The sequence below is a fragment of the Bos indicus x Bos taurus genome, chromosome 6, assembly GCF_003369695.1.
Source record: "Bos indicus x Bos taurus breed Angus x Brahman F1 hybrid chromosome 6, Bos_hybrid_MaternalHap_v2.0, whole genome shotgun sequence".
Classification (NCBI taxonomy): domain Eukaryota; kingdom Metazoa; phylum Chordata; class Mammalia; order Artiodactyla; family Bovidae; genus Bos; species Bos indicus x Bos taurus.
Window position 1 is genome coordinate 5,691,029 of NC_040081.1, and position 9,818 is coordinate 5,700,846.

The following is a 9,818-nucleotide window of genomic DNA, read 5'->3' on the forward strand; positions in this document are numbered from 1 at the left end:
GGAAAATATTAGCTTATAGTTTACAGCTGTGTCCTCTAAAATAATGATCAGTATCACGGGGTTTCACTTGATCATGCCCATGGAAGCCAGTTTGAGAGAGATGCATGCCTACTGGTGACACTGTAATTGGTGTTTTTTCTCCTAATCTCATTATCATGGACTGCTTGACCATTTTACACCTTCTGAATACATGAAACTGTTGGAGATGAAATCCACTGGTCTAAATTGAGATGATAAAGAACCAATCCGCCAGTGGTATGATCTTAAATACAAACACATAAACTAACCAGAGTAGGTCTTACCTGGTTCAGGAATTAAATTCAGTGAAACATTTTTGTATGCATTCATGCCTGGAACTGTGAGAATGGACTGTGTACATGGTATAAAAAGAAGTACTTTGTTCTCTGTATTTCCACTTACTAAGCAAAATGACTCGCTTTATTTATAAGTGTTTTCTCTGTCCTTAGGCTTCTAGACCAGCTGCCGAGAGCCAATGTAGTTTTTCTGCGATATCTTTTTGCAGTTTTATACAATATTGAGCAACATTCCTCATCCAATCAGATGACAGCTTATAATTTATCAGTGTGTATAACCCCAAGCATGCTTGTCTGTCTAATTCTGGCAGCTCAGAAAACTTCACCAAAACAGGTAATGAGATCTCTCATTTTTATGCCTTGCGGAGCAGAGTCCCCATCTTGAACCTGAAGTCTGTAGTATTAACTCTGATGAACCAGTTTTTAAGTGCACATTTTAATTACACTGCTTTGGAGTGGCAGAGTCCTACTCTGGTTGGGCATGGGAAGGTGTATTATAACTGAGAACAGTTGACTCACTTCCCCTTTGCCATCCAAGAGACTAAACGATAGAGAGGTAAGAGTAGGATGATATGATAGAAAAGAACCTGGCTTTGGAATCAGAGAGCCAAGGTTCAACTCTCAGCCTAATCACTGAGGGTGTACAAGCCTCCAAACTATGATTTCATCATTACACAATGATGACACCCAATACATCTGGTCACTTTCGGCACATCTTAGCGGCCTGGGCAATATGAGCACCTGAGGCTCCACACATACTGGCCGCACTCTGCCACCGGTGGGTCATTCAGGAAAATACTTGGCTTCTATTGTGTCTCTGCCTGAGGATGAGGAAGCTAGTAAATATTTCAGAACATCCTAAGAGAGCCACAACATGCCTAATAAGATCACAGCTCTTCTCCAAGCTCCCCCGGACAGCAAGTGTGAGGCAAGGGAATGTGGTAAGACAGACAGACATGTTTTCTCTCCAGATGCTTTCTTCCTTCACAAAGCCCCCCGGCCAACACAGAAACCTCTGCTACCCAAGTTTCAGATATTTCTTCACTGAAGTGAAATTCACAATTGGTGTTGTATTTGATACTGTATAAATTTTAATAATATGAGATATAAAAAATCTATCTCAATAAAACTAGAAACAAATTTATTAAAAATAAATAAAACTTAATAAGAGAATATATATTTTTGTCCCAAAAATCCTATGCGGGATACTTAATAATCATCCTAGTTTTAAGCATGTTAACCATCATTACAAAATTTTAGCTATTAAAGCAGGGTACATAATAAAACTTTAGCACACTGACTAAAAGAATTTTAAAATTTGAGCCCAAACTACTCTTAAAAGTATCAGTTATGTCTTAGAAAAAGCTGATGTATATATATTTATATATTTTTTAATCAAGTCTGATTTTTTCTCAGATTTCTTTTGCATTTTTGGTTAGAGCCAAGATTCATGGATGAAATGTGATTTACTATTACACCATATGTAGAGTAATACCCCATTTTTTGCCCCTTCGTGTTACAGATTTCTTTCATACAATTTCTCATTGAAAACTGTCTCAAGATATTTGGAGAAGATATCACTTGTCTCTTTGGAGAGACGTCAGTGAGTTCTGATAACAGTGATATCACTGATATTACCGATAACAGTGAGAAGGTTGCAGGTATGTGAATAATGTAACTGGCTTTGATGCCAAAGACAGCAAGGCTGCCAGGGGTCAGTGGGAGATCCTAGAGCCCAAAGCACATTCTAAGGGCAGTAATTTCCATCTGCTCCAAGACATGGGAAGATTCCCACTTGTGAGATCAAAGCAAGGATAAGACTGTTCTGATTTCAAGAAGCAACTAGTACAGCTTTAGGAGACATCACGATTCATTGAGTTCAGTTCAGCTGCTCAGTCGTGTCCAACTCTTTGCTACCCCAAGGACTACAGTGACCCCAAGTCCTTGGGGTCGAGGACGGCAGCACGCCAGGCCTCCCTGTCCATCACCAACTCCCAGAGCTTACTCAAACTCACGTCCTTTGAATTGGTGATGCCGTCCAACCATCTCATCCTCTCTCGTCCCCTTGTCCTCCTGCCTTCAATCTTTCCCAGCATCAGGGTCTTTTCCAATGAGTCAGTTCTTCACATCAGGTGACCAAAGCATTGGAGTTTTAGCTTCAGCATCAGTTAGATTGCTGTGTTTGGGGTGGCCTTTCTGTATTCTGGCAGCTTGTGGTTCTTTTTTATTGTGGAGATTCCTCACTCTGTGTGGGATTGTATGAGTGGCTTGTCAAGGTTTCCTGCTTAGGGAAGCCTGCGTCCCTGTTCTGGTGGGTGGAGCTGGACTTCTCTCCAGAGTGCAATGAAGTGTCCAGTAGTGAGTTTTGAGATGTCTATGGGTTTGCTGTGAATTTGGGCAGCCTGTATATTGAAGCTCAGGGCTATGTTCCTGCGTTGTTGGAGAATTTGTGTTGTAAGTCGTGCTCTGGAACTTGTTGGCTCTTGGGTGGTGCTTGGTTTCAGTGTAGGTATGGAGGCTTTTGGATGAGGTCTTGTCCATTAATGTTCCCTGGAGGCAGGAGTTCTCTGGTGTTCTCAGGTTTTGAACTTAAGCCTCCTGTCTCTGGTTTTCAGTCTTATTCTTAGAGTAGCCTCAAGACTTCTCTATCTGTACAGCACCGATGATAAAACATCTAGGTTAATGATGAAAAGCTTCTCCACTGTGAGGGACACCCTGAGAGTTTCACCAAGTTAGATGTTGAAGAGAATAAGGAGGAGGGAGATAGAGTTGACCAGGAGAAGAAGAGGGGGAATTAAAAGGGGAGAGAGCAAGCTAGCCAGTAATCAATTCGCTATGTGCTCTCCACAGTCTGGGCCCCTCAGAGAGGCTCATGCACTTACCCAGAGAAGAGAAGGAAGAAGCAGAGAGAGGTGATCAGGATAAGAAAAGAGGGAATCAAAAGGAGAGAGACAGATCCAGCCAGTAATCAGTTCCCAAAATGTTCTCCATAGCCCGGAATACACAAAGAGATTCACAGAGTGGGTAGGGAAGAAAAGGGTGAGGGAGGAGATAGAGGCGACCTGGTGGAGAAAAAGGAGAGTCAAAAGGGGGAGAGCACAATCAAGGCAGTGATCAAACTCCCAAGTAAAAATGGGTAGTGAAGATTGGGTTCTTAAACGTACAAAATTGACAACAAATACCAAAAAGCAAATATTAAAAGTGTACAGTAAAGGTTAGAGTCTCCCAAATACAGTATTAGAAAAACAAAACAAAGTCACAAAAAATAACAAAACATATATATGAAGTTTGCAGGTAATAGTAGGTTATAAAAATTAAAATTAAAGAAGTAATAGAGGACTTAAAAATTAAAAAAATATTTTTTTAATGATAATACTAAAAATATATCTAGGAATTTCTCTTTGGTTGTTGTGGGCAGTGTGGGGTTAGTTCAGTTTCAGATAGTTCCGTGATCCAGCTTATAGTTCTCAAGATCTATAGGCTCCTTCCAATGTAGTCAGTGCTAACTACAAGGTTTTAATCTGTTGCACCTGTCTTATCCAGAGCGGTTCCCTCTGTTTATTTTAACTTCTTCTATTTGCTGGTGTCTAATTTCCGCCCTGACTCATGGGGGTGAAGGTGGTCACTTATTTAGGCTCCCTTATTCATTGGTGCTGTGGGGACGGAGGAGCACTGCAAACAAATATCCCTGGCATGTGCTCACAGTGTCCTGGCCGCACTGGGTTTGCCCCCGCTCACGGTGTGTATCCTTTCCCAGTCTACACTGCTCAGGCTCCAGGTTGCTCTGCCTGCAACTGTCTGAGGCAGGCCCTGGGTTGCGTGCACTTCCCAGGTCTAAGCCGTTCAGGTTCAGGTTCAGGTTCTCAGGTACTCCACAAAGGCACAGACTCAGTCGGACCTGCGTTTTGTGCCCTTCCCATGTCCGAGCAGCTCAGGCGACCAGGTGCTTAGCGACCCCCAGGTGTGTTGTGTCTTATCACCTCCCCCATCCCAGCCGCTTGATTTGCTGGGTGGCAGCAGGCCTGCCTGTCTCAGGTGGGCCGTGTGTCTCTTCTGGGGAGCTGATCTCTGGCTGCGACCGTCCCAGCAGATGTCAACCGCCCAGAATCCCAACAAGTCTTGGTTAGCAAATGGGAGCCTGCTTGCAGTTTTGTAGAGGATGCCTCTCTGGGGCTGAGATTGCCCCTTTCAGGCTCTGGCTGCCCCCGCCTGCCTCCCTGTCTCTGGTGGGAGATGAGTCAGTGCACAGCCAGCTAGCTCTGCTCTGGTATTCTCTCAGTCCTCTGCTCTGTGAGTGGGCCAGGAAGTGCCTTAGATTAGGGCTTTTCACAGGACAGTTTTTTTTTTTTTCTCTCTCGCTGGCTATCCCACAATTTGGGTTGCTATCTCACATTAGCTCCCTCAGATTGCCCTCAGGGCACTCAGGCCTGGCCCTTACCCTAAGCAATGCAGCCCGCACCTCCATGTTCAGGCCCCCAGTTTGCTGGTGGCAACTGTGAGTGTCTGGACTAGTTCCCTGCTGGAAGTTGATGTTAGGCATGCAATCTGTGGGGTTTCTTTCTTTCTTTCTTTTTCCTCCCCGTTATGTTACCCTCTGAGATTCCAAAACTCCCCACTGACCTGCCAATGAGAGTGTTTCCTAGTGTTGGGAAACTTCTCCTCTTTTAAGACTACCGTCCCAGGACAGATCTCTGTCCCTACCTCATTTGTCTCTCTTTTTCTCTTTTATATTTTGTCCCACCGCCTTTTAAAGACAATGGGCTGCCTTTCTGGGTGCCTGATGTGCTCTGGCAGCATTCAGAAATTGTTTTGTGGAATTTGCTCAGCATTCAATGTTCTTTTGATGAATTTGTGAGGAGAAAGTCGTCTTTCTGTTCTATTCCTCCACCACCTTAGGACTGCCTCTGAGACGTGAACTCTGGATTCTACCTCCACAGCAAGCTCTCTTTCCATTCTGCTTCAGACCTAGGTTGCAAATGGAACTGGACTGAATGTTTATATGTCTGTTTGTTTTTAAGTCTTTCCTCTTGCAATTATCCCTACTACCATTCCAGTATTGTCCCATTGACATTTCTTTCTCTGAAGAAAATGTCTTACTAATTTAGCAAGTACGGGGGCCAGAATAGAATTTCTACTTAATGTATTTGTATTCCTATAATAGTTATTCTATACCCACAAAGCTACACAATTTCAGTTTTTAACATTCAAACCCTAATTTGAGCATGAGGAAAAACACTAACCTAAATCTTGCCAGGATTGTTTAAGAAAGATGAGGTTGTAAAGTTAACCTGTTTCACAGTCCCTGGCAACCCACTCCAGTATTAATATCCAGGAAGACCAACGGACAGGAGCCTGACAGGCTATAGTCCATGGGGTCTCAAGAGGTGGGCACGACTGAATAATTGAGCACCATACTTTTCGTGGATATAGTATACAGTTTTATTGGTCACAGAGCCCACAAGAACTCTAACACCAACCAATGTACATTATGAAAGGCCAATCTAGGCCCGAAAATAAAAGCGTAGGCCTTAATGTCTATTTTGCTTTCCATCTATGCTTATAGGCTAGCTGGCCATATAGCTTTGTACCAACTGATAGAGCTTTCTTCCTAAGAGTATTTTTATTAAAGCTGAACAATGAATGAATACATTTAAAATACATGAATACCTGTGGGTAGTTTAGAAATAAAAGAATCAGGTTAAGAGTAGGGAAACCAGGGTGCATAAAGCAACTCAACCCATATAAACATGTATCTTTTCACGTTTGTACATATTAATTAGGAGAATCTGTTCCTGAATTTAAGAATGCATTTGCTTTCTTCATTATCTCCTTTTAAAATGATGGTAGTGTGACTGTCAGGGCAGGAAGAGCCTAAGGCAAAGTGATGGCATTCCTTCAGGAATGCACACCTTCTGGAGGCTACACAGTCAAATGGAGAATGGGGGTGCGGTCTGCTTAGGGGGAGGCGACTGATGTCTAGGCTGCCTTAGGCCTTCTGAAGGAGGGAAATTACCTTTACTAAGGCTGCTATGTGCCATGTCTTGTGCTGGGTAGTACATTATGTTATGTAGTCCAGTCAGGTGTAAGTAGCCTCATTTATGTTACATTTGAGCAAACTGAGGCTCAAAGAGTTTTAGGTAACTCATCCAATTAAGAGGCAGAATAGGAGCCTTCTGGTTCTCTCACCCAGCACAAGTGGTTCACTCATTTGAATGGACATGGTGACGCACTCACTATGTCTCCGAAAGACAAGTGAATGGGCATTTTAAAAGATTTGGTTAAATTCTTCTGTTTATTTTTCTACAACTGGGCTCCTCTAATTGACTTCTTTAGCTGGTTATTTAAGGAAATATTAAGCAGGTTTATTGAGGAAATATCAGGAAAACATTCATAGCTGGGCACGAGACACTTTGAACTCAATTCTTCACTGCTGATCACTCTTTTTTGAAAAATATTCCTTTGACAGGGGCTGTTGGTAGTTAAAATTCATCTTTGGGTTAGCTGAGTAAAGTGTCACACACACAAAAAATGGCCCCCTGTAATCCTACCATATGGTCTGCAATTAATGACTACTTCTCAAGGACCCTGAGGGCAGGAAGTCGTTCTTGGAGCTGACTGAGGTGTGTGGCCTCCCAGAGGAGAGGTCCAGAGGCTGACAAGCACTGTCAGGTAGGATGTCTCGTGAAAGGCGATTCTTTTCAAGGGAGAAAATTGTGCATGACTGGGTACTCAGAAAACCAAACAGGTAACTGAACAGAGGAAGGAAACTTCCTACAAATGCTGCTTGATTTGAATATTAAAGAATTTTGGCCTTTAAAATGAGATCTGAAACCAGAATCCACTGATAATACTCAACATTAGGAAACCTGTATAACTATAGGTTAAGTGCCTCATGACACAGGGCAAAGGGAATAGAGAGCACTGTCTGGGGAATACTGTCACAGGGAGAATCTACCCTGAGTCTGACCACGCCTCTAGGTTTAACTACTGGTTTGCAGAATATGGGCAAGAAGAACATGGTAACACCACAAGGATGCAATTAGCCTGCTTCAGAATGAGGGGAATGCTATGTAACAAATGGTTTGGTTTCTCTCTTTCAGCCTCTGCCATGAACATGCTGCTGAATGTAAGTGGTGGAAATCAGGCTAAATAAGCTAAACTACTACTAGTGAAAATCTCTCTTCTACATTAGTTTCAGACAAGAAGACAGTTAGGAAGAGTTCTCTCAAAAACTGGGCCTTTGGCTGTATCTCCAGGACCTGCAAGGAGAACCAACACCCATGTCTACCACCCACAAAGCCAAAACAGCTCTTTGGAGCTCCTCTTGAGGATGTATGTGATAATGACACCCTGCCCACCCCAATTCTGGTAGGTCTTATTTTGGTTTCTGTAACCTTCCTGAGAAGGGGAGTGCTGAGAGACCAAGTGTTCTCTTCCAAATCTACTCCCAAATGAAGAAGTCTGGCTTTGTCCGATAAGATTCATAACATTACTTCAAAGAATAAGATCTGATTTAGGTACTGCAGAGTCAGAAGGCAAGTACAAGATGAAAAGATACTCTCATCCATTCCGCTGATTTCAACAAAGACCCATCTATACCAGCTCAGACCAGTTAACATGGACTCTGTAAGTTAAGGCAGTTAGAGAAGGCGAGGTTGAGAAAAGAATGAGAGCAGTCTTTTACAGATCACCTTTATGAGGCAAGAAGGGGCATCAGTCAGATTAGTGAGCTGCTGCCCTTACCCAAGAAAAGAGGAAGTATATAGAGGCACGTATGTGGAAAGCTCCTGTCTTAAGGGGGCCTGTTCTTCTGCAAGGTTGTTCAGAGTAGTTATCTCTTAAACAGCTGCGGCAAGGAATTGTGGAGATCAGCCAGAGGCTGGGACAGGCTGGGAGCTGGGCAAAATCAACCCAATGTCCATTTTTTCCTTCGGGTGACAGAGTGCTTGTTTTGCATAGAATGGTGGGGAGGTCCTGGAGGCGAGTTTTAACTCCAGGCTATTTTGACCGCGTAGCTTTCCTTCAGACTCTGTGTGTAAGAATCTCTGCGAGTCCACCTCATCCTCATATGTCTCCTCGTCTCCTCAAGTCTCCTTCAGCTGAGTCTTCTCCCCCTTATGATGCAAAATGTCTCACACGGATTTGATAGGGAACTCAAGTGTTTAAGCAGAAAGTACGCATCCTCTGGCAAAGATGAATCATTTGCTCCTGACAGAAGGTGTCAAAAGAGAGTCACAGAGTTCGGACTGTGCTATATCAAATTAGTGTACTGAACTGTAAGCATTAACTCTTGTTCACTGTCCACTATCTCTCCAAGCACTACACTAGATGCAGGGAATTTTATGGTATATATGAAGGAATTTATCATACTAGCTACGTGCTAGCTACTACCCCAGACCTTGCATCTTTCACAGAAAATTTAGGAGGTAGCCATGACTATCATCACCCCCACTTCATAAATGATAAACAAAAGAGCCTCACCCAAGTATGTGCTATGCCCAAAGTCACACAGTGGATGACTGGCATAACAGATTCCACATTCCTTGGAAAACCTGGCTCCAATATCTCTTATGTCTCTAAATCTGCAGACAGCAGAGGACATGAAAATACAGGAAAAGGAACTAGAAAGGCTGATGAGACAGGAATGTCATCGGAGAAGGAGGAGAGGCGTATTGAGCCTGATTTTGAGGGGAGGGAATACAGGAAACAGGACTGAATGGGGTGGACAGTCCCTGGAAGGGGAAGAAACACATGGAGCATGAATATGGCAAAAAGATTTCCACACTTAGGGAAGACCATGTATAATAGTGAATAAAGAGAAAGGAGCGGTGAACGAAGAGAGTGTGAAATCTACAAAGGCCTCAAAGCAGAGGCGTTTAACACAGTAAATTCACTGAAACGGAAAATCTGATTACACAAGTGTCTACAATGTTTCAGTGTATGAATGTCAAATCGATTGTTGGGTCGAAAATATATTTAGAGACACTGAAGAAAAAATTTCAAATTGACTTCGGTGCTGTTCTTTAACTGTACCCTCATATACCACAGGTCTGTCAAAACAGGAGCAAGCTTGTGCTCTGGGCTTCTAGACATGAAATGTCCCACAGTTTTCTTTTCTTTCCTTCCCTATAGGATATGCTTTACTTTATCAATCAAAAAGGGCCGTTCACAGAAGGCATCTTCAGAAAATCACCCAGTATAAAATCATGCAGAGCCCTAAAGAAGAAACTAAACTGTGGAGACACAGTGAACTTGAATGAGGAACCAATTCTTGTTATTGCCTCCGTCTTAAAGGTAAGGAAAGTTTGACCATTATCCACGCACGGTAAATCTGAAGGTATATGACTGATCCTTCATTATGAATGCCCAAGAAACCTAATAGGCATAAGAGAGGAAGGAGCTGAAAAGTGAAAAACACTTCACAAAGCCAAAACTGAAGGAAGGTACCGCAGATGTTATAAGCCCCATACATTAGATATTTTCCTTTTTCATTGCACATCTTGA